Here is a 24,943-nt window from a genome sequence, read left to right as displayed (position 1 = left end):
GGAGCTCAGATGGGCAGTGGGGTGTAGCATCTGTCTTCTCATTCCCTAGAAACGATCCTTATGAGAAGATTTGTAGCTTAGGTTGAGGTTCTGGATGTAAGTTTTCTCGCTGAGCTGGAAGCTTTGTTTTCAGATGTTTTGTCACCATACTAGGTGACATCATCAGTGAGCTTCTGGTGACCCCACTTTCTCACTGGAGGCTCACTGATGATGTCACCTAGTAGGGTGATGAAGCGTCTGAAAACGAACCTTCCAGCTCAGCGAGCAAACGCACATCCAAAGAATCTTTGGCTTAGTGGGAGAGGATGGATGGATAGAGGAGAGGAGGATAGATTGATAGAGGGAAAGAGGATAGATGAATGGTAAAACATTTTTCACCCAGAGAATGGGGGGGAAGTCTGAAATCACTGCCTGTAAGGGAGAGGAGGCAGAAACCCTCAGAACATTTCAGAGTTTAGATGTACACTTACAATGCCAAAGCTATGGGCCAAGAGTTGAAAACTAGAATTAGAATGGTTAGGTTGTTGTTTTTGACTGGCGTGATGCAATGGACTGAATGGCCTGTTTCTGTGCTGTAGACCTCTATGATGCTGGGAACTCTCATGTGGTGAGGCCAAGATTTTCCAGCAAACAAGTAAAGTTCATTATCTAGCTCTGTCCTACTCTCTCTCTACTGTCATTTTGAATGTTTAAACTTCGACCCCTAGTTCCTAACTCATTGTCACTTTTGACTCCTGCAGGCAATAGTGACATCTGCAAAGTCTCCACCCTGAAGAGACCTCATGCCTTTCAAGGGGGCATAGCTTTAAATTAAGGGGGGGGTAGGTATAGGACAGATGTTAGGGGTAGATTCTTTACTCAGCAAGTCGTGAGTTCATGGAATGCCCTGCTAGTAGCAGTGGTGGACTCTCCCTCATTATGGGCATTTAAGCGGGCATTGGATAGGCATATGGAGGATAGTGGGCTAATGTAGGTTAGGTGGGCTTGGATCAGCGCAACATCGAGGGCCGAAGGGCCTGTATTGCGCTGTATTCTTCTATGTTCTATGTTCTATGTTCTATCACTACCTTTGGAATAAGAAGCTGCAGATCTATTTGAGGAAACACCAGCAAGGTGGCTTCCTGCAATTTCCCCCAGCCCACACACGAACATCTTGGTGGGATCGTTATCTGGCTTCAAGTCAGAAGCACCTGCTGTTGAGCAAATCAATGCCACATCTCCGCGACTGGCTAGGGAAGAAATGTCAAGTACCCTGGCATTCAGAGGACTGCTGGAGACCCAGGCATCTACTGACCCCTGGGCAGAAAAGAACCTCACAGTGACAGCCATCACAATGTCAGCCAAATGCACAGGTAGACAGAGGAGCTGGAGGCAAACTGACTCGAAGGTTGGAATACACCCCCAACAATGTATGTACCATCCTGCCCCGAGTGTGGCTGTTTTCTCGGATTGGTTGGTGTCTGTCAAAAAGAGGCAGGTGTATCACTCTGTGTCATCTGGATATTCACACACACCTGCATTCCCTCATCCTAACCTGTGACAACATGACAATGGGATAAGGGATTTTTACCTCACACCAGGTGCCCTTCTCTCGCAAGGAGGTAGGATGGTACCAGTAGGCACCCAGTACTGCTTGGGACTCTCCAAAGGTGCCTGGTTGCTCCATCTCAGCCCTGTCTGCCAGCCTCAGCCCTTTGAAACCACAAACCAAAATGGGTGAACTTGCATCTGAGCAGGGATTGCTATTTAGGTAGCTAGGGTGAACCTTTCCAGGCCTGAAGGCATTGCTTGTGCTGTTAATAGAATTGGTTTGTAATGTTGAGTAATGTGGTCAAGTGTACTTGGGGCTAAGGTCTTTAGTCAATACAGAAGGTCAATGCGTAAGAATCACTTACAGAATTTTGTGGTAACAGATATTTTTCACCTGTACTGTGTGGTGTCTGTTTCACACTATTATCCTTAGAAGGGACCCTACAATGCATCGAAGTCGAGCCCTTCCCTCAGAGAATGAAACATTTACTCTGCCCACTCCAGATGTGATTGGAACCATTTTCATTTCCAGTGCACATTTGCAATTTGGATGAGAATGGAAGGCAACACAGATGCACTTCATGGAGTGAGTTGTCTCTCAGTCTAAGTGATCTCTTGATTCTTCAAATTTCCTTCTTCCTTGCCCTCTGTGTCACCTCCATTGATCAACCCCACATTTTCACCATTTATTTAACTGCTCACTTTTATCACTGATGACCCAAACATGCTATGTAGTCATAACAAACACAGTCATGCGCTGTCCCTCCATTGAAGCTGGTCACCATCAATCATTTTCTCCCTGTGCCACCCCATAACCCCTGACCTCAGGATGAGTTGACATGACATTCTATACAAGAATTGGATGCTGCATCTCCAGCAGGAGAACAGATGCTGATCCAGGTGTCCTCTTATAAAGCATAAAGGAAGATGGCATTCAGATGGAGCAAACAATTCAGAAGGCAAAGGCATTTTGGCTTTTATTGCAAGACAGCATTAACTTAGTTTTGTTCCAGTCGTACATGAATTTGTCGGTCCAGGATTAAGTCTTGTCTGCCCCAGAGGTGTGCAATACCATCTCTGAACAGGTTGATTAAAAACTTGTCCAGGGTTTTGCCGTGACTATGAGTAATGTGTGCTCCTGTTTAATGAAGGTTACAGTTACCTTGGATGCAGTGCATCACAGGTTCACAATATTGATTATTTTCTTGAGAGTTCTCTCCAATGAGAATTGGCCTGAACTCACAAGAGTCTTGAAGCCGTGGAAGGAAGCACATTGAAATGATTCTGAGTGGGTTTGATAGGGTAGAGGCCACAACACTCTTTCTTTGACTGGAGCGCCTAGAGTGAGGAGTCACAACATGAGATCATTTAAGACTTAGAAAAAGTTCTTCAATCAGCAAGTAGTGAATCTTGGGAATTTTCACCCCAGAAAGCCTTATTTTTTCAATGCTGAGACAGATAGGATTTTGGACTGGTACAGAATCAAGAGTTATGGGTATAGTGATTGGAACAAGATCAGCCAAGTGAACCTCATAGAATACGAGTTCCCTGAATGGGCCTGTTCAATCAGGGAGCCCAGGCTGACAGATATAAATAGGAGTGGTAGAGGTTCTGTTCAATCTAGGAACCAGCTCTGTGCTGGCTGTGTCAGTGACATGTAAAACATAGGTATAAATAAAGGGTGACTTGGCGATAGGATACCAGCCTCCGTGCAGTTATTTCAATGGTGATCAAGCAGGAAAGTAGAATTGAAATCAAAGGTCAGCCATGAATTTATTGAATGGCAGAGAAGGCTTGGTCTATGCCTACACTTATTTCTTATGTTCCTGTGCTCCAAAGTGGAGGTCAGGTGATCGATACTGGATTGGTCCTTTATCCAAGTTCCAGCTGGGGACAGTGTCAAGCTTGGTGGTGATTTCATTCACAGTCAAGTAGTGGCATTTGACTCACAAATGAAGCATGGTTGCTTGGCTGAGCTAGCAGACGATTGGTCCAACAGGTAGACTTGCATCCAGGTGTGAAGCACTACCAAAAGAATCAGACTATAGCCTAAAGTCTTTTGAAAACTTGAATTAATTAATAAATCTGGTGCTTATAAGAGATGATGGAAAAAGTGAGGACTGCAGATGCTGGAGATCAGAGCTGAAAAATGTGTTGCTGGAAAAGCACAGCAGGTCAGGCAGCATCCAAGGAGCAGGAGAATCGACGTTTCAGGCATAAGCCCTTCTTCAGGAATGAGGAAGGTGTGCCAAGCAGGCTAAGATAAAAGGTAGGGAGGAGGGACTTGGGGAAGGGGCGTTGGGAATGCGATAGGTGGAAGGAGGTTAAGGTGAGGGTGATAGGCCGGAGAGGGGGTGGGGGCAGAGAGGTCGGGAAGAAGTTTTCAGGTCAAGAAGGTGGTGCTGAGTCCGAGGTTGGGACTGAGATAAGGTTGGGGGAGGGGAAATGAGGAAGCTGGAGAAATCTGCATTCATCCCTTGTGGTTGGAGGGTTCCTAGGCGGAAGATGAGGCGCTCTTCCGCCAGGCGTTGTGTTGCCATGGTCTGGTGATGGAGGAGGCCAAGGACCTGCATGTCCTTGGTGGAGTGGGAGGGGGAGCTAAAGTGTTCAGCCATGGGGCAGTTGGGTTGGTTGGTCCCGGTGTCCCAGAGGTGTTCACTGAAACGTTCCGCAAGTCGGCGGCCTGTCTCCCCAATGTAGAGGAGGCCACATCGGGTGCAGCGGATGCAGTAAATGATGTGTGTGGAGGTGCAGGTGAATTTGTGACGGATATGGAAGGATCCCTTGGGGCCTTGGAGGGAAGTGAGGGGGGAGGTGTGGGCGCAAGTTTTGCATTTCTTGCGGTTGCAGGGGAAGGTGCCGGGACTGGAGATTGGGTTGGTCCTCCAGTCCCGGCACCTTCCCCTGCAACCGCAAGAAATGCAAAACTTGCGCCTACACCTCCCCCCTCATTTCCCTCCAAGGCCCCAAGGGATCCTTCCATATCCGTCACAAATTCACCTGCACCTCCACACACATCATTTACTGCATCCGCTGCACCCGATGTGGCCTCCTCTACATTGGGGAGACAGGCCGCCGACTTGCGGAACGTTTCAGAGAACACCTCTGGGACACCCGCACCAACCAACCTAACCGCCCCATGGCTGAACGCTTTAACTCCCCCTCCCACTCCGCCAAGGATATGCAGGTCCTTGGCCTCCTCCATCACCAGACCATGGCAACACGACGCCTGGAGGAAGAGCGCCTCATCTTCCGCCTAGGAACCCTCCAACCACAAGGGATGAATGCAGATTTCTCCAGCTTCCTCATTTCCCCTCCTCCCACCTTATCTCAGTCCCAACCCTCGGACTCAGCACCGCCTTCTTGACCTGCAATCTTCTTCCGACCTCTCCGCCCCCACCCCTTCTCCGGCCTATCATCCTCACCTTAACCTCCTTCCACCTATCGCATTCCCAACACCCCTCCCCCAAGTCCCTCCTCCCTATCTTTTATCTTAGCCTGCTTGGCACACCTTCCTCATTCCTGAAGAAGAGCTTATGCCCAAAACGTCGATTCTCCTGCAAAGAGATGATGGAATTATAACCAGAGCTGGTTTTATACTGAGATGATAGTACTTGACAAGGTACCGCACAGAAGATTGTTGAGTAAGATTAAATCTCATGGGATCCAGAGAGAGCTAGCCAATAAGTACAAAATTGGCTTGACAGTAGAAAACAGAGGGTGGTTTTAGAGGGTTGTTTTTCAGATTGGCAGCCTGTGACCAGCAGTGTGTCACAGGGGCCAGTGCTGGGACACTGTTATTCATCATTTATATAATTGATTTGGATAATAATTTAGGAGATGTGGTTAGTAAGTTTGAGGATGGCACCAAGATTGGTGGTATAGGGGACAGCAAAGAAGGTTATCTCAGAATCTTGATCAACTGGGCCAATGGGCTGAGGAATGTCACATGGAGTTTAATTTAGATAAATGCAAGGTGGTGGTATTTTGGTAAGGGCAGGGCTTACACAGTCAATGATAGGGAGATCCTTGTTATAGAACAAGGAGCATTGAGTATAGGTGTTGGGACGTTTGGAGAGGTTGGATAGGCTGGGAGTTTTTTTCCTGGAGCATTGGAGACTGAGGAGTGACCTTAGTGAGGTTGAGAGGCGTAGATAAGGTAAGTAGTCAACAGTTTTTCACCATGGTAGGGGAATCTAAAACCAAAGAGCATGGGTTTAAAGTGAGATTTGAAAGATACAAAAGGGTCCAGAGGTGCAATTTTTCTCACACAGAGGGTGGAGAATGGGCTGCAAGAGGTAGTGGTGGAAGCGAGTACAATTTAGTCATTCAGGAAACACGTAGACAGGTACATGAGTGGGATAGGTATGGAGGGATATGGACCAAATGCAGGCAAAGGGGATTAGTTTTATTGTGAAAACTGGTCGGCATGGACAAGTTGGGCCAAAGGGCCTGTTTCCATGCTGTAAATCTCTATGACTCTACTGTAAAAACTGGTTAATGCTATATTCAAAGAGATTGCAGCCCTGTGATAACAAGTTAATGTTATACTGAGAAACATTGAGGTAACATAACCATTAATTAGTGCCGTACTGAGAGACTATAGAGCCAAGTCTAATTGCTAGCACTGTGATGAAAGAACCTAGGGTTGCACAATGAGCTGGTGACGTGAATTATTAACCATGGACTGAGTCATGCACTTAATGGAATGCCGCACAACATGCACATTTCTGACATTAGCATTCTGTACTGTGCTAGTGTAAGTGAAAAGAGTACTGAGAAATATAGTAAAGATGTTCAAAGTTCAAAGAAATTAAATGGAGAGAAAGTAAAGCAATGGACAAAAAAAAGCTGACATTGTAAATAATTTATCTTTTGACTTTTTCGTACTTTTGATTGTGGACAGAAATGGGAAATGAACTGTTTTAAAAACCAAGGATTGTTGAAGTATTTCTGTACTTTTTAAAAGAAAGTAAACTTCCGCCTGTTGTAAGTGTGATTTACATTGCTGTGTGTTAAAGCAGTGGGAGGGAAGGTTTGCAGATGAGTGGGAGCCAAGGGATATGTACAAATGGAGATTTGGTTGACAACAAGTAGTTGATTGGTCTATGGACTAGTAACCAGTTATCAATGACAAAGTCCTTTGCCTGTTGACAACTCTGTGATTGGCTGCCCAGTAGCTGAACAGCTTGGGGATGTGAATATTTGGGCAGAAACCCACAATCTCTGGAAGGAAAGAAGCTGCTTATGTTCTGCAGTAAAAAAAACCACCTGAAGCATGAAGAAAGCCAGTTTATTTTTTGCCCTCAGCAGTTGTTGTAAGTTGGGACTCTGAAAACAGTAATCCAGAGGATCTAGATGAGTAAAACACCCACCTTGTGCTTCCTGCCAATAAAGCTTTCCGCAGGAGGACAATCAAGGAACAGTCATGATGTGCCAAAAGGATCATCTCAGAAAACCTTGGGAACAGAGATCATTGAACTGCCTTCTCAGACTTTTCCCTCTACCCATAGCACCCACAAGTATGGTGAAATCTGCAAGCATTAATGTGTGTCAGAGTGTGAGATGCTGCATTTTCCTTCCCTATCATTGTCCGTCGCTATGTTTATAAGAGGGTTAGTGTTTTAACTAATATACAGCAGTATATGTCAACAGTTCATAATTGTTTCATAGTAATGAGGAACTTTAATCTATAATAAATATTGAAGTACAGGAGCCTAATCCATGTTTTCTGTCAACCTAGGTCTGAAATTGGGGATTGGGAATACGTTTTTGAAATCTTTCACTGTTGTGATGACTGCAGGAATGGTGGGACTTAATGTGTTGTGCACCACTCCAGTGAGGCATAACAATGCGAAAACTAACTTTCTTTTAAATGCAGTGAGTGGTTACTATCCAGAATATGTTGCTTGAGAGTATAAGAGAATTGGATGAGCAAGTGAAAAGAAAGATTGCTGGGCTATGGGAAAAGGAATAGGAACAAGATTAGCCAAGCTCCTCTTGCAGAGAATTGGTAAGCGCACAACAGGACGGCATGGCGGCATGGTGGCACAGTGGTTAGCACTGCTGCCTCACAGCGCCTGAGACCCGGGTTCAATTCCTGACTCAGACAACTGACTGTGTGGAGTTTGCACATTCTCCACGTGTTTGCATGGGTTTCCTCCGGATGCTCCGGTTTCCTCCCACAGTCCAAAGATGTGCAGGTCAGGTGAATTGGCCATGCTAAATTGCCCGTAGTGTTAGGTAATGTAGGGGAATGGGTGGGTTACGCTTCGGCGGGTCAGTGTGGACTTGTTGGGCCGAAGGGCCTGTTTCCACACTGTAAGTAATCTAAGTAATCTAATCTAATCTAAGGACAAATGATGGCCTTCTGCGCTGTAATTGTTCTATGTTTCTGGTGTTGCTCTATTTTTCTGACAGAATTACATCGTGATTTTCAGATGTTTTGCATATAGGTATTTTGGCAAATATGAGGCACATGTACAATTGAATGTTGAGAGTGTTGTGCTGGAAAAGCACAGCAGGTCAGGCAGTATCCGAGGAGTAAGAGAATCAATGTTTTGGGCATAAGCCCTTCATCAGGAACGAGCTCATTTCTGATGAAGGGCTTTTGCCCGAAATGTTGATTTTTCTGCTCATCGGATGCTGCCTGACCAGCTGTGCTTCTCCAGCACCACAGTCTCGACTCTGATCTCTAGCATCTTGCAGTCCTCATTCTGTCCTAGTACAATTAAATGCTCTGAGCAGAAGCTTTAGTGATTAAACAAATACTGTGTTGTTCATAATTAGAATTGTCTGGGTGACTTATTGTTAGAAAACCACCAGGGATTTCACCATTCTGATTTTCAATCTCCTGCTCTCCTGCACAAGTGGCAAGTTCATCAGTCCAAAACCAATAGGGTTCTTCCTTCTATAGGCATGCCAGGTCCCACACAATGTGACAACTATTTTAACAATTGTCCTGAGAGGAAAAGCCATTCCCTGATGGGAAGAGATAAGTAAGATCCAACTAGATAAAAACTTTTTATACCTTTCTTCAAGCACTCCTTCCCTAATGAAACCCAAGCCTCTCCCATCATAAAAACATTCTCCCCTTTCATGCCCAATTCCCACACATTACGCCCCTTCAGATGAATATCCGATACTAATCCCCCTTCAATCTACTTGGTACACTCCAAACTGCAGAGTTTTCCACAGAGGTTTCTCCATGGCTTCTTGCCTGTTCTGCAAAGTCCAATTACTGGGTTCCAATCACGCCTGATTGCTAAAATTGGTCTGTTGAAGGAAGGTTGTTCTCCTGCTCTAATACTCTTAGCTGGTAAGATCCAAGGCTAATCGTCCAATCTTGAACAATGAAAGAAACCAAATAAATTTACAAAGCTACGAAACTTGGACAGAGCGGATAATATTTTGAAAATTTGTAGAATTCTAACTTTTGATGAGTTCCTTTCTTGTTGAATCTACAATTTAGTAGCTTGTTGAAGCTTCAATTCAGTAGCCATGGCTATCACACATATGTTTCCATCTAGCTCAGTTTCTCATGTATGGCATTGAAGTGGGGAAAGCAGGTCAGTTAGTTATTCCATCACAGGGTACTCTATCAGTTGTGTTCAAAATCCTGATATACATTAGGGATAGCAATCAGGAGCAACATTCTGTACACATGGATGGGGTAGTGAGCAGGCAGGACTTCCTCTTCCCCCAGGACCAACAGTGGAGACTGTGATATCAGACCATGCCAACGTTGGTCCAACATTGCCACCCAGATTAGAATGAAGCCAGCCATCTCAATAAATGCCCAGCACTGTAGGAAGAAGATTGATGACCTTCTCCTTTCACCAGTGTAAGTGCCATCATCTTCTCTCCTCACACATAGACTATCTTTGTACTACATCCACCTCCTATCAATTATTGCACTCTAACACTCAGTAATGTTTGCAGCAGTTTCTATACTCACTATCACCCACCCCAACCTCTGACCCCACTAACCTTGTGTGTCCACTGTGCTGCCTACTCACTCACTAGGGACACCTCCCAACCTGCACCAAGAGTAACAGCTGTTCCACCCATTCTCCTGCCTCTCATTCCCTGAGGAAAGCAGCACACTAGAGGGTGAAAACACTCAAATGGGTGCCCGACATTTAGCTCCTGATCCCTTCTGTGGACAGCCTCTTGACATTGACAGTCCCAAGTGGCTGACTGACTGTGTCCAAGCCTCCGGACTGCGATCAGAGGCTGTCCTTAACTCACTGTACTCAGACCCTCGAGTGAAGGCTGATTGCTTGAGATGAGTGAGGAATGTTAACAATGAGGACGAGCTTCCTCCCTCTTGTGTCTGTGCTAAATGCATGGCAAGACCAAAGTAATATGGCCTGCATATTTCAGGCTGAGGAGCCGAAGCCCCAAAGATCATGCAAGACAGGGATACCGTGAGCATCCAGATAGGGACAAAGTGAGTGTACTCTATGATAGCAAGTGAAGAGCTCAGAGTTGCGGCCTGAGCCAGTCCATGATTTGAATGTTCGTCCCTGAATGCACAGTATCCTTGCTGCAGCAATAGAATGATAGCTGTTGGTGTAGCCTGAAGTGGAAACTGCTGAAGTGACCTATTCATAGATTGGAGCGGAGCATGAGAGGTGCGAGAAACTGGCACATATTGGACGCCAATGTCTGTGGTGCCCATGAAGGATGCTCTGAGATTTGTGAAGGGCTTTTCTGTTGTGAGCCCTGTGAGTTTTTTTTCCATAACTTACCAAACGTGCTGCAAGCATTACCCACCATACCTCTATGACATCTCTCATGTCTGATTTCTGCTCCCTCTTAATGTGTGCCATTGTTCAATATGGGGGTTGTTTGGAACAATTGGTGAGCTGATGTCATCAGGTACCCACTCCGATTTTCATGTCAAAATCTTTTGGCATCTGGCTCACTTGGCACGTTGAAAGCTGAAGGCAGGTAAGGCAGGTTGGGTCATCAAAAAAAAACAGTTTGCCCCTGCTTAGCAAGAATCACACTACAATGCTTGTAAAAGATGGTGTGAGCTGCTCCCAACAAAGAGATGAGCCTCATGAGACATGTTACCCAACTGTGTCAGGTAACCCACTTCACTAAGACCCCAATAAGATTCTGCCTACAATCTCAGAAAATTGTTGAAGGTATCAACTTGTAAATAACTGTGCAGTACACTGTCACTTTATTTCTAAGGTGAAAGTAATTTGGGGCCAAGCAAGGAAGTTACTCTTTGATCTGAATTTGAGGTTAATGGCTTACTGCATTGCCATGGGGTACAGGGTAAAGGAATCCACTTCTTGAGATCATTTTTCATGCAGGCCTCCTTACAGTTTGAATACTGTCTCAGACAGACAACATTGTTTTGTGTGGTCAGAAATGGGAGAGACCTTTTTTAAAAAACTGCCACAGTTAGGGAAGCTAATGCATTATGGGAAAAGAAGCATGGAGAGACAGTACAGGCTCAATGATATATCTTTGAGGGACGTACACAAGCAGAGGGACCTTGGGGTTCAAGTGCATAATTATCAGGCAAGTTGAAACAGTTGTTAAGAAGATGTTTCAGATCATTGAGTTTATAAATAGAAGCAGAGAGAATAAAAGCAAGGAAGTGACGATACACCTCTACAAATCATTGATCAGAACACATTTGGAATAACTGTGTTCAGTTCTGGGCAAGTTATGTAAGGAAGGATGTTAAAGCCCTGGAGAGAGGAATGATACCAGGAATGAGGGATTTTAGATACAAGGAAAGATGGAGAGATTGGGCTTATTACCTTTGGAGCAGAGAAGATTAAGAGGTGACTTTATTAAGATTTTCAGAATTATGAACCATTTTGACAGGGTAAAGAAGGTTATTCTGTTTCCGCATGTTGGTATGTTAGTAACTAGGGATCACGATTTCTAAATTGTCAGCAAGAGAGCTAGGAATATGGATTCCATTGCAGGTTTCAAAAGAGAGCTGGATAACTATTTGAAACTGATTAATTTAAAAGGCCATGGATATAGGGTCTTGCTGGGTAGCTCTTTTGGGAGCCAGCACAGACACGATGAGTGAATGGCTTCCTGCCATACTGTAAACGTCTATGATTCTATAATATAAAAATACAACTGAAGTATGTCACAGGGGATGTTTTCCCATTTTTAAACACTAAAATATCTTTCTATGAGTAAAAGATTCAGGCTATAGGGAGGAGTTAAAAGTGGTAACTCTTTCTTTGTTGTATTCTAAGATTTTAAAGATAAAATCACATCAAGATTTGTGTTAGAAAAAGGCTGGAGACATAACCAAACAGAATTTGAATAGTACACACAAACCCAGCATCAATGCTCTGAAACAAGGACCACCCATTCACTGTTGGGTCAGCTGTATTTATCAGCTAAGAACTTTAGGATCCTGCCTTATTACCCACATTCTTGGAGACCAAGTGCATTGCTGGATAGGAGTGTAAAACGCACACAGTTTCCCTTTTGGTGAATATTTGTATTCACGAGAATAGTTTGTGATTATTATCATAGGACCATAGGACATAGGAACAGAAGTCCAATACTTTTTTTTTAGATTAGATTAGATTAGATTAGATTACAGTGTGGAAACATGCCCTTCGGCCCAACAAGTCCACACCGACCCGCCCATACCCCTACATTTACCCCTTACCTAACACTACGGGCAATTTAGCATGGCCAATTCACCTGACCTGCACATCTTTGGACTGTGGGAGGAAACCGGAGCACCTGGAGGAAACTCACGCAGACACAGGGAGAACGTGCAAACTCCACACAGTCAGTCGCCTGAGGTGGGAATTGAACCCGGGTCTCTGGCACTGTGATTAAGGTCATTCAGCTCATCAAGTCTACTCTGCCATTTAAACATGGCTGATAGGTTTTTCAACCCCATTTTACCACTTTCTCCCTGTAACCTTTGATCCCCGTGGCAATCAAGAACTTATCTATCTCTGTTTTAAATATACTCAATGTGCTGGCCTCCACAACCTTCTGTAGCAATGAATTCCACTCTCTGGCTGAAGAAGTTTCTCCTTATCTCCATTCTAAAGGGTCCTCCTTTTACTCTAAGTCTGTGCCTGTGGGTCCTCGTCTCTCCTGCCAATGGAAACATTTTCAATGTTCACTTTGTTCAATATTCTTAAAGTTTCAATCAGATCCCTCTTCCTTTTACTAAACCTCCATCGAGTATAGTCCCAGAGTCCTCAAAGGTTCCAAATATGTTCCATTCAATGTAAATGAAATTTAATAGTGAGTGCTAAACTATTGAAAAGAAAGTCACCAAAATACATGTTCATAGAATCAAAGAATCACAGAAGTGTTACGCCACAGTAAGGAAGCCATTCAGCCTATCATGCCAACACCAAATCTTCAAGTGAGTGTCATTAATGAGTGCCAATGTCCTGCATTTTCCTCAAAACCTTACATGCTGTTTCTAATCAAATAATCATCCAATACTCTCTTGAAGGTCTCAGTTGAACCTGCCTCCACCACATCTCCTGGTAACGCTATCCATACACTAACTACTTGCTGAGTGAAAATATTTTTCTCACATTATCCTTGCTGCTTTTACACATCACTTTAAATCTATGCCCTTTCATTCTCGTTCCCATTACCAGTGGGAACAGTTTCTCCCTATCCAGTCTTCCCAGTCCTCTAATGATGTTGAAAGCCACTATCAGATTTCCACCCAGCCTTCTTCTCGTCAAGGATAACATTCCCCATTTCTTCAGTCTATCCTCTATCCTCACAACTGAAGTTTCTCATACCAGGTATTGTTCTTGATATTCTGGAGATGACAATAACTCAAGAACAGATCTGATGACAACACAAAACATCATGGAGATACCACACGAATGAGTTCAGGCGATATAGTTGCTGAACAGCTGTTGAATGGTGGGATAGGGTGAAATGGCTAACTGATCTAATTCTGTTCATGTGTACCTCACGGTACACATTTCTGCTCCAAAGCAGGCATAACACTCATGCTCAGTGGACTCTTAAATTAAAAAAGGGGGTAAAAAGAGGAACAAAAACAGAAATTGCTGGCGAAACTCAGCAGGTGAGAGAATGATGAAACTCAGCAGGTGAGAGAATGATGAATCATTTGTATTCCACAATGTGCAACACAGTAAAATACTGTGAAAAGCTTCAATCCAATGCCATTTGGATATTTTATGAATAAAAAGATAAAACTGGAAGGGTCCAAATTTGTTCCACCACCTCCACCATGATCCCTGAGCCATGTGACCAATGAAACCTATGTCACCATCTCTCCATCACCTGCGCCGGACAGACCAAAGTCAGAGTCACCATCTCTTCAGGGTGCCATCACTTTGTCGCTGGGCCCATGTCACTGATGGGCTGCTGATGTTAGTTCCCATGCTGGACCTACACTCGCCCCATAACCAGGAGTCTTTGGCTCCACTGAAGTCACCCCTCATCAATACCAGGAGTCCCTACTCTGTTTATATTACAAACAAGAGTCCCTGCTCCAGACTTAATACAACCAGGAATCCCTGCTCCAGGCCTAATATAACCAGGAGTCCCTGGCTCCACTCTGGCCATTCTCGTCCATGATGTTACTTTCTCCACCGCCGCCAATGGCAAGAAGATGAAGAAAACGAAAAAGACTAAAAGGTTATAGAAAGAAGGGTGCATGCGACTGTCTGGAGGTGATGAGCCCAGAAATCTGAACATTGCCTACTATGCTGGCGATGCTATTTTGAAAAGGTCTGGGCAGTATCTATGGGAAGAAAGCAGAGTTAATGTTTGAATCCGGTGACTCTTCATCAGAAAAGAGAAAATCTGGACAACCTCCAGCCTAATGGTGATCAATATTTCCAGTGATCTGCGTTCCTTGGATGTCTCAACCACCAACGTATGCATCCAGCAGAAGGATAGTAACAGAAAAGATGATAATTTCTGAGACACATCTTTCGATACTTCAGTGCAAGGTGCTTACAAGCACAGATCTTGAACTTCACTTCACTTTGAGCAATGAACGTAATTTTGGCTGCAAGATGAATTGGCAGAGACCTAAAGCAGCACTGCAAAGAATTGTAAGTAGAGATCACATGATGAAACCACCAAAGTGGAACTTGAACTCATAACTTTTGAACACAGAGTCACAAGTGTTACCTTGAGCCAAGGTTGACACCTGCACTGAGGAAGATGCCAAAGCCCTTGAGCAGAATCATTTTTGCAATCATGCCATAGTTTTGGTTTAATTCTTCAGCATCCATACTGCTATTCTAAGTGGGAGGTGCCAGCGTTATCAGATTTTTAAAGAGTTGCCGAGTTTCACTTAAAAACTTCAAGATGTGTATGTGGCTGATCAAGGTTGAAAATCTGGGATGATCATGGGAAAAGATTTCTGCTTTGGATGCAAAAATTGTGCTCAGAGTTATGTTGACCAAGTTACAGTACAAGTTTCCAATAATTAAAATTTCTATACTCACAAAAGATGCATTATCAGCAGCGTGATTGATTCGTTTTAAGAACACATCGCTTTTGAATGATAACTTGATGCAGTTTTCTTAACACAGCTAAAATTGGTTTATCCTAAAAAATAAACAGTTTTGATGAATTTCCAACCCTTCACCTGTTAAAAGATGCTGAAAAATGACTTTGAAAATCTGCACTATCTTTTGAGTATGATAGTGAGGTTCTTTGTAAACAAATTCATTTTTTATGTCTGAAAAACTTGGAAACCATGCCTGCTCAAGCTTCTATGTACACTAAAGTTACTGAGTACCAAATTAAAGAGATTTTTTAATAAGCTGCACAATCAGAATGACACAATGTTCATCCTGGTGCATCATCATGCATCCATCTTTGGGAAGGGAGAGGGGTGCTCTGAAATTCAAATAAACCTTGAATCAATATACACAATACTACACAGGTGGATGTGGTTTTGGGTGTAACTCATCTTTAAAATTCCTAAAACTTTTTTGCTCATGTTGTGTCACTGAAGCAAATGAGCAGAAATTCCTTGTCCCCTCAATTCAACACGTCATCAGTTACTGATATTTCACAAATTCTTATGTTTTCTCTGCTAAATCAAAAATTCATAAATTTAAGCCTATATTTGGACAGTCCTGAAGACCCATCTCTGTAATTTGAAGCATAGTTTAATACAGTTAAGCACTTCATTTCCCCTTCCTTTGATATACAGCATTCTTATTTTTAAAATGCAATAAAAGTAAGTGTCGAATTCAATATAGGCTAAATATTGGCTTTCTGAAATAAACATTCTGGCACACTCCATTTAGATATTAATGAGCTTGCTGATTTATAACTTCATTCAGATACAGCAAAATTAACCTATACTCTTCTTCACATAAAACAGAAGCAATCTATTAAAAGTTATCTGTAAAATGATAAAGCCAGGAAGAACACATCAATCAAAGCAACTGTCTCATAATGCAGTGCAGGGCTGCAGGAAGGAGGGCCTGAAAACATAATTTGGGTCACAATGGGTGAACGAGTAGGATGGAAGGGTAAACATTTCAAAAAAATCATTTTTGTTTGTTTGCTAATGATTTTCACTTGCCATTTGTTATCCAAATTTCTATTCCACAAGAGGACACAGTCGGAGAGACCTTGTCACTAATCACAGAATGTCAAGTTGCTTCAATGATTCACGAGGTCTTTCCGAGAGCATTAGCTGGCACCTGCTAAGCTTGATAACGCCACTTTGTTTGTGTAAGGCAGAGAGAATTCTTTTCTTCTTCTTGTTGACCACTTCTCAGCTCCTTCCTGTTTCACCATGAACATTCTGCTATCTGTCCAGCAATCGGGGACTAAGGGTCCTTACATTGAATAAGAGGAAGGTCAGGTAATTAACTGGATCCTTCAGGAATACGCTTGGGCCAAAAACTGCCAACAGACAGCCTACAATAGGTCAGTCATTACCCTCTGTTTATTTCCATTTCACTCAATGCATTGAAAACAGCCAAGCATTCCCGTTGTGTCAGTAACAAAAGGCCACAGCATAATTCTTGATTGGTTGCACTTTGTAAATGTATCTTAATCTCTCCCGGTAACTGCACGCTATTGAACAACAGTAAACATAGTCCAGCTTTTAAAGAAATGTGTGTTAGAGTTTGTTAATTGATTGCTTTTTGTCATTTCATGTGGATGCAAAGGATTCGTGTCACCATTGAAGACTAGAGGGTTATTCTGAATGTCCTGGCTAATGTTATCCCTCCTCAGACATCATTAAGCAGAACAGATTATTTGGTCAGTATCACCCTTTTGTTTTTGGACTTTGTTTCATGTAAGTTTGTTACAACATTTCCTATCATACAACTGCAAATGAGCCTCAGAACTATTGAATTGTCTGTAAAGTGTTTTTTTATTTCTAAAGATTATCAAAGGCTCTATAAGAACTCTTGGTTTATTCCCAGTTTATGGGGTCTTTAATAATGCTTTGTTCCAACCGCATGATATGTGATGGTCATCTGGATTCCATGATTTAGTATACACATTATGGCACTGAGAAAATGTGTACCTTTTCTTTAACGTCTGGACTGTATTGTACATAGCATTGCCATTACATCTTTCAAAGTTGTCATGTATTTCAAACATGAATTGAAAATAATGAAAGAAGCAATTTATGAACTTAATAAATTTGATCCAGTCAGGAAGGATATCATGTTTTTTTTTATAGGTCTCAATATCTCTGGGATGATGGGGAGGGAATGGAATTAACTTTACAGCCGGAAACCTAGAAATGTGGAAAAATCTAGAAATTCTGCCAAACGTAACTGCAGAATTTCATTTAATTTTTGGGTGATTGAGAATGATGCATGCAAATGGCTGCTAAAATCTGAGGTAGGGAAGGAAATTTAACAATTTTAGTAACTTTCCACCTCTCAATAGCATATTGGTCACTCCAGTATATTCCAGTTGGACCAGGAAATGGCATGTTTGCAGTGCAATGGAGGAATTAGACATGGAATGCACTGCTGAGAAGTGCGAATCATAGAATCCTGACAGTGCCTTACTAGCCTCAGATTTTAGCAGCCAGTTGCATGCAGCACTCACCATCCATGGGTCCAAGGTCTCAGGAAACTCAGCAGCCAATGGGAGGTGAAAGTATGGAATGAGCTGCCAGAGGAAGTGGAAGAGGCTAGTACAATTGCAACATTTAAAAGGCATCTGGATGGATACATGAATAGGAAAGGTTTGGAGGAATATGGGCCAGGTGATGGCAGGTGGAACTATCTTGGGTTGGGATATCTGGCCGGCATGGACGAGTTGGATCGAAGGGTCTGTTTCCATTCTGTACATCTCTATGACTCTATAAGTGCTAGATCCATCAGGTAAATAATTTCCTAATACTGTCTGTGGGATGACAAAAATAGGAATATTGGATCCTCAACCCAACCTGTGACATCAGTCTACATCCCTGGGTTGGCCAAAATGTCCACAGGCTTTCTTCCCCTAACCATCCATAATCCATTCAAAGATTATTTTCCAGTCCATTCACCCCCATCCCCAACCCCACCTCAAGTCTGTCCTCCACAATCCAGTGTCTCCAGCTCTAGTCTCAGTGATTGGACAACTTCCCCTATGGATCCAAGACCATTCGGCCCATCGTGTCCACACTGACCCTCTAAAGAGCATCCCACCCAGACCCAGCTCCTGACCCTATTCTTCAATCTGGACTTCCAATAGCTAATCCACCTAACCTCTGAACACTATGGGCAATTTAGCATGGCCAATCCACCCAACCCTCACATCTTTAGACTGTGGGAGGAAACCAGAGCACCTGGAGAGAATGTGCAAACTCCACACAGACAGTCACCTGAGGATGGAATCAAACTGGGTCCCTGGAGCTGTGAATGAGCGGTGCTAACCACTGATCCACTGCACCGCCCACTGTCTGGTAAAGGTGGGTTCAATTGACACCATTTGGGTGACTATTAGGATAGGAATGATGTACAGTGATATGTGAAAAAAGCAGGAGACTGACCCAGGTTATGGAATCATTGTATGAACAATGGGCTCAATGGCCTCCTGAACCATCATAATTCTATGATTCACTGTATTTTCAACAATTTAAGTAATTTGGTGGATATGAAATGCTTCTGGTTATCATGAGGATGTGGTAATTCATCATACAAAGCACTCCAACATGTAAATGGTGCGGTTGATGATTCTGTGGGTGGATACACCCACCCAATTATACCTGTGCTGTCCTGGAATGCTCCAGATGTTTCATGACTCATGACTTAGAGATAACTTGCAGTTGTTCATGAGTCACACTGAGCTTTTTGCTTTGTGGGTCAAATGTTGATCAGTACATGACCTATCTTAGAGAGAAAGTATGTGATACCAGTCTGAGAAGCAAGGATTAACTTGCATAGTTTGGCATTAAACATTTGAAATTAGCTGTACATTAATAAAGTGAAACAAAGTTGTGCAATAGAGTACATGATTTGAAGATGCTGGTGTTGGACTAGGGTGCACAAAGTTAAAAATCACACAACACCAGGTTATAATCCAATAGGTTTAATTGGAAGCACTAGCTTTCAAAGTGCTGCTCCTTCATCAGGTGGTTGTGGAGTACAAGATGGTAAGATGTAACTTCTGTGTCTAACAATCTTATTTTCCACAACCACCTGGTGAAGGAGCAGCGTTCCGAAAGCTAGTGCTTTCAATTAAACCTGTTGGATTATATCCTGGTGTTGCGTGATTTTTAACTTTGCATACTAGTCACAGCCTCAACAAAGTTTCACTATCGTCAGAAAAATGACTTGTATCCCACCCCATCCATAGGTTTGATATTTTGCTAGTGGTTGTGAGGACCACACCAACTCTATACCTCCTGATGATGCCTTTATTGCAAGAAGGTTCTTGCTGCTGGATACAACTCAGTTACATATTTTCTTAGCATCACACAATCTTTAACATAGGGCAGCAAGGGCTTCACTATAGATATTTATTGCAATCAACCTGTTCAAAGCTGTTATTGCACCACTCTAGACTGAGTGAGACTTCAACTCAGGCCTGCTAGGCCAGATGTAGGGACACTCCCATAGCCACCACAAGGATCTTCCCAAAACAAAATGGAATACTTTACGAACTTATGGGTCACCCTTGTGCTGGGGCTATTCAAATCTCTGTAAAATTCAAATTTTAATAAAAATTACTGGAAAAGCTCAATACATCTGGCAGGATCTGTGGAGAGGAATCTGAATTACCATTTGGGTTGAGTGACCTTCTCTCAAAAATTCTGAGGAAGGGTTACTTGACCTGAAATGGTAACTCTGATTTCTCTCCACAAGTTCTGCCAGAGCTGAGCTTTTCCAGCAATTTTTGTTTTTGTTTCTGATTTACAGCATCTGCAGTTCTTTTGGTTTCTGTTTCAGTTTTAGTATGTCTGCCGCGGAATCTAAAAGACAATTCTAACTTTGCAATAGTGCCGTAAATACCAACCGTGTCAATCTCAGCTGCGTATTGGAGTCCCTGGAGTGCGGCTTGAACCCCCAACATTCTGAAACAGGGAGAGGGTGGTACATCTGATACGTAAAACACAAGGTATTCCTAACCACCACTCACAACCCATCAACCTGGTCCAGACTATCACTGCCAGAGGAACATAATGAGAGGACTTGCAGGAAAGATTGTGGGCAGCATTATTTCCATCCTGATTTTCAGTTCATTTTGTCTAAATGGATGGCTGCAATGTTGAATGATTAAGACCATTTAAATACCAGTGTACGGAGGGTAAATTGGAATTTCACCGAGGGATTCAATTCAGACGAGTGCAATCTTTGAGGCAGTGCGTGACTCATCATCAGGTGCAGCTTGTTTTCCCAAAAAAACTTTGAACCCTTCACCCTTCAGGCAGCTCCTATTTTGTTATTATTCAAGTCAACGATGAACATGTGTTTCATTGTGCAACATTTAAAGAAGTTATTTTTATGTCCTAACCATGTCTTGGAAAGATGGATATTTTTAAGTTACCAGAAACCACAATGAAGTCAAGAAATGATTAATTGAATGGATTTGTTAGATAAAGTTAAATGTTTCGTAAATGCAGATTGGCAAGGCTATTCACAAAGTGTTTTTTACTTAAATATGTTTGTTAAGCCTATCTCTGAGTCAGATCCTGATAAGGCTTGAAATTTTGTATAAGTGGTTTCCTGATTAAGGACAGTTAACAGACAGAACCCAGTACAGCACAAGGATGAATTAACGCAGGAAATCTAATGGATAGAACACAGACAGAAAGTGAAACATGAGACAGATTTTTTACAATACAGACATAAGTCCAGTGCATGAGGCAAAGCAAGGCAGAAATCAGATGCTTTCCCCAAGTATCCCCATGAATGGACTGAGTACTCTCTACCATTGGTAATCTACAAGGTCCATAAGATTCTTTCAGAGTCGTGTACTCTTTGGGATAACCCGGCCACTTTCTGGACAATGGAGAGACAGCATAAATGTCGCACGAAACAAATTAGAAAGATGATGTGTGCATACAGCCAAAATGCAGGAGGCAGAGTAAAAACAGCACAGAATTAACAAATCAGTAAAACCACACTCAGTGCACAGGAACCAGAATAGAAATGCAGGATAAACAAAGTAGATAAATACAGATACAATGTTTAGAATAATGGAGAAAGAAAGCAACAAAAGAGAATAGGTAAAGTCTAAGGGACAGTTGATGCAGATCAGACACAATGTAATAAAGGAGATACAGCGAGACTGTAAGACTGCACGATGCATCACAGACAGCTGTGCTTATAGAACACAATATTGTACACAGCAAAGAAGACTATCAGTTCTGAGGAAGAGTCATACCAGATTCAAAACGTTAACACTGCTGCTTTCTCCACACGTGGTGCCAGATCTGCTGAGTTTCTCAGCATGCTCTGTATTTGTTACAGTGCAGTTTGTAATTTTGGTATCACAGATAAGGAAGCAATGACCAAGTAGTATCATTAGACGATTAATTCTGAAACTCAACTAATGTTCTGGGGACTTGGTACGAATCCTGCCTGGCAAAGAGTGGAATTTGAATTCAATTTAAAAAAACCTTGAATTAAGAATCTGTTGAAGTCCGTGAAACCATTAACATAGAACATAGAACATTACAGTGCAGTTCAGGTCCTTCGGTCCTTGATGTTGCACCGACCTGTGAAACCAATCTGAAGCCCATCTAACCTAAACTATTCTATTCTCGTCCATATGCCTATCCAGTGACAATTTAAATGCCCATAAGTTTGGCAAGTGTACTACTGTTGCAGGCAGTGCATTCCATGCCCCTACTACTCTCCGAGTAAAGAAACTACGCCTGATATCTGTCCTATATCTAGATTAGAGTAGTGCTGGAAAAGCACAGCAGGTCACGCAGCATCTGAGGAGCAGGAAAATTGACGTTTTGGGCAAAATCACTTCATCAGGAATGAAGGCAGGGAGCCTCTGGGGTGGAGAGATAAATGGGACGGGGTGGGGCTGGGGAGACGGTAGCAAAGAGTACAATAGGTCGTTGGGGGTGGAGATGAAGGTGAGAGGTCAGAGAGGAGGGTGGAGCGGATAGGTGAGAAGGAAGATTGGCAGGTAGGACAGGTCATGAGGACGGTGCTGAGTTGGAAGGTTGGAACTGGGGTGGGATGGGGGGAGGGGAAATGAGGAAACTGGTGAAGTCCACATTGATGCCCTGGGGTTGAAGTGTTCCGAGGCGGAAGATGAGGCGATCTTCCTCCAGGCGTCTGGTGGTGAGGGAGCAGCGGTGAAGGAGGCCCAGGACCTCCATGTCCTCGGCAGAGTGGGAGGGGGAGTTGATGGTGGGCCTCGGTGGTGGGGTTGATTGGTGTGGGTGTCCCGGAGATGTTCCCTAAAGTGCTCTGCTAGGAGGCGTGCAGTCTCCCCAATGTAGAGGAGACCGCATCGGGAGCAACGGATACAATAAATGATATTGGTGGATGTGCAGATGAAACTTTGATCGATGTGGAAGGCTCCTTTGGGGCCTTGAACGGAGGTGAGGGAGGAGGTGTAGGCACAGGTTTTGCAATTCCTGCAGTGGCAGGGGAAGGTGCCAGGACGGGAGGGTGGGTTGTTGGGGGTGTGTGGACCTGACCAGATAGTCATGGAGGGAATGATCTTTGCGGAAAGCGGAAAGGGGTGGGGAAGGAAATATATCCCTGGTGGTGGGGTCCGTTTGGAGGTGGCGGAAATGTCGGCAGATGATGCAGTTTATGCATGTTTGGTAGGGTGGCAGGTGAGGACCAGGGGTTTCTGTCCTTGTTACGGTTGGAGGGGTGGGGTTTGAGGGCGGAGGTGTGGGATGTGGACGAGATGAGTTGGAGGGCATCTTCAACCACGTGGGAAGGGAAATTACAGTCTTTAAAGAAGGAGGCCATCTGGTGTGTTCTGTGGTGGAACCAGTCCTCCTGGGAGCAGATACGGCGGAGGCGGAGGAATTAGGAATATGGGATGACAGTTTTGCAGGAGATAGGGTGGGAAGAGGTGTAATCCAGGTAGCTGTGGGAGTCAGTGGGTTTGTAAAAATTGTCAGTGTCAAGTCGGTCGTCATTTATGGAGATGGAGAGGTCTAGAAAGGGGAGGGAGGTGTTAGAGATGGTCCAGGTGAATTTAAGGTCAGGGTGGAATGTGTTGGTGAAGTTGATGAACTGCTCAACCTCCTCGTGGGAGCATGAGGTGGTGCCGATGCAGTCAGCAATGTAGCAGAGGAAAAGGTGGGGAGTGGTGCCAGTGTAACTATGAAAGATGGACTGTTCTACATAGCTGACAGAGACAGACATAGCTGGGGCCCATACGTGTGCCCATGGCTACCCCTTTGGTCTGGAGGAAGTGAGATGATTCGAAAGAGAAATTGTTAAGGGTGAAGACCAGTTCAGCCAAACGAATGAGAGTGTCAGTGGAAGGGTACTGTTGGGGACATCGGGAGTCTGTCTTATATCGATCACCCCCTCAATTTGAAGCTATGCCCCCTCGTGCTAGCCATCACCATCCGGGGGAAAAGGCTCTCCAATCTAACCCTCTGATTATCTTATATGTCTCAACTAAGTCACCTCTCAACTTACGTTTCTCTAATGAAAAAAGTGTCAAGTCCCTCAATCTTCCTCATAAGACCTTCCCTCCATACCAGGCAACATCCAAGTAAATCTCCTCTGAGCCCTTTCCAAAGCTTCCACATCCTTCCTAAATTGCGGTGACCAGAACTGCACACAATACTCCAAGTGTGGCCGCACCAGAGTTTTGAACAGCTACAGCATGACCTCATGTTCCCGAAACTTGATCCCTCTACTAATAAAAGCTAACTCCCCGTAAGCCTTCTTATCAGCCTATCAACCTGGGTGGCAACTTTGATGGACCTGTGTATGTGAACACCAAGATCTCTCTGCTCATCTATATTTCCAAGAATCTTACCATTAGACCAGTACTCTGCATTCCTGTTACTCCTTCCAAAGTGAATCACCTCACACTTTTCCGCATTAAACTCCATGCGCGTCCTCTCAGCCCAGCTCTGCAGCTTATCTAGGTCTCTCTGTAACCTACAACATCTTCGGCATTATCTACAACTGTAACAACCTTAGTGTCGTCCGCAAATTTACTAACCCACCTTTCTACACCCTCATTCAGGTTGTTTACAAAAATGTCAAACAGCCAGTGGACCCAAAACAGATCCTTGTGGTACCCCACTAGTACCTGAACTCCAGGATGAATATTTCCCATCAATCACCACCCTCTGTCTTCTTTCAGCCATCCAATTTCTGATCTAAACTTCTAAATCAACCTCAACCCCAAGCCTCCATATTTTGTGCAATTGTCTACCATGGGAACCTTATCAAATGCTTGACTGAAATCCATACACACCACATCAATGGTTTTACCCTACAAACCATTGCTGATTGTCAGAAAAAAAATAGCTGGCTCACTAATCCCCTTCAGGGAAGGAAATCTGCCATCCTCACCTGGTCTGACCAACATGTGGCTCCAGTCCCACAGAATGTAGTTGACGCTCAACTACCCTCTGAAAGAGTCTAGAAAGCCTTTCAGCTATACCAATCACCACAAAATCTCAACAAAGAAATGAAATCAGATGGATCACCTGGCATTGACCCTAGGCACTGGACAAGACAACAACAGAAACAGCCCTGATCCTCCTGCAAAATTCTCCTTACTAACATCTGGGGGCTAGTGCCAAAGTTGTGTGAGATGTCTCACAGACTAGTCAAGCAACAGCCTGACTTAGTCATACTCATGGATTCATATCTTACAGACATTGTCTCAGACACCACTACCACCAACCCTAGATATGTTCTCTCCCACCAGCAGGACAGGCCCAGCAGAGGTAGCAGCAAAGTAGTATGCAGTCAGGAGAGAGTTGCTCTGGGAGTCCTCAACATTGACTCAGGAC

The 24,943-nt window shown here is 43.7% G+C and overlaps 1 long non-coding RNA gene and 1 other non-coding gene across 2 annotated transcripts in view; one reads left to right on the top strand and one right to left on the bottom strand.

Moving 5' to 3' along the window:
* The first annotated feature begins 16,561 nt into the window (after positions 1-16,561).
* LOC148147619 (uncharacterized) overlaps positions 16,562-24,943 on the top strand; it is a 45,411-nt gene continuing 37,029 nt past the window's right edge. The window contains exons 1-2 of the long non-coding RNA XR_015759471.1: positions 16,562-16,585; positions 16,692-16,785. This is a non-coding gene — a long non-coding RNA (uncharacterized LOC148147619). The remainder of the gene's footprint in view (positions 16,586-16,691; positions 16,786-24,943) is intronic.
* Positions 19,614-19,717, bottom strand: LOC122560354 (U6 spliceosomal RNA). The gene has a single exon (XR_006314723.1). It is a non-coding gene; the product is annotated as a U6 spliceosomal RNA (small nuclear RNA).

The sequence above is a fragment of the Chiloscyllium plagiosum genome, unplaced genomic scaffold (assembly GCF_037043375.1).
Source record: "Chiloscyllium plagiosum isolate Xiang-an unplaced genomic scaffold, Cpla_swu_hap1 HiC_scaffold_15, whole genome shotgun sequence".
Lineage (NCBI taxonomy): Eukaryota > Metazoa > Chordata > Chondrichthyes > Orectolobiformes > Hemiscylliidae > Chiloscyllium > Chiloscyllium plagiosum.
Note: the sequence above shows the minus strand (reverse complement) of the source record. Positions and strands in the feature narration are given on the sequence as shown.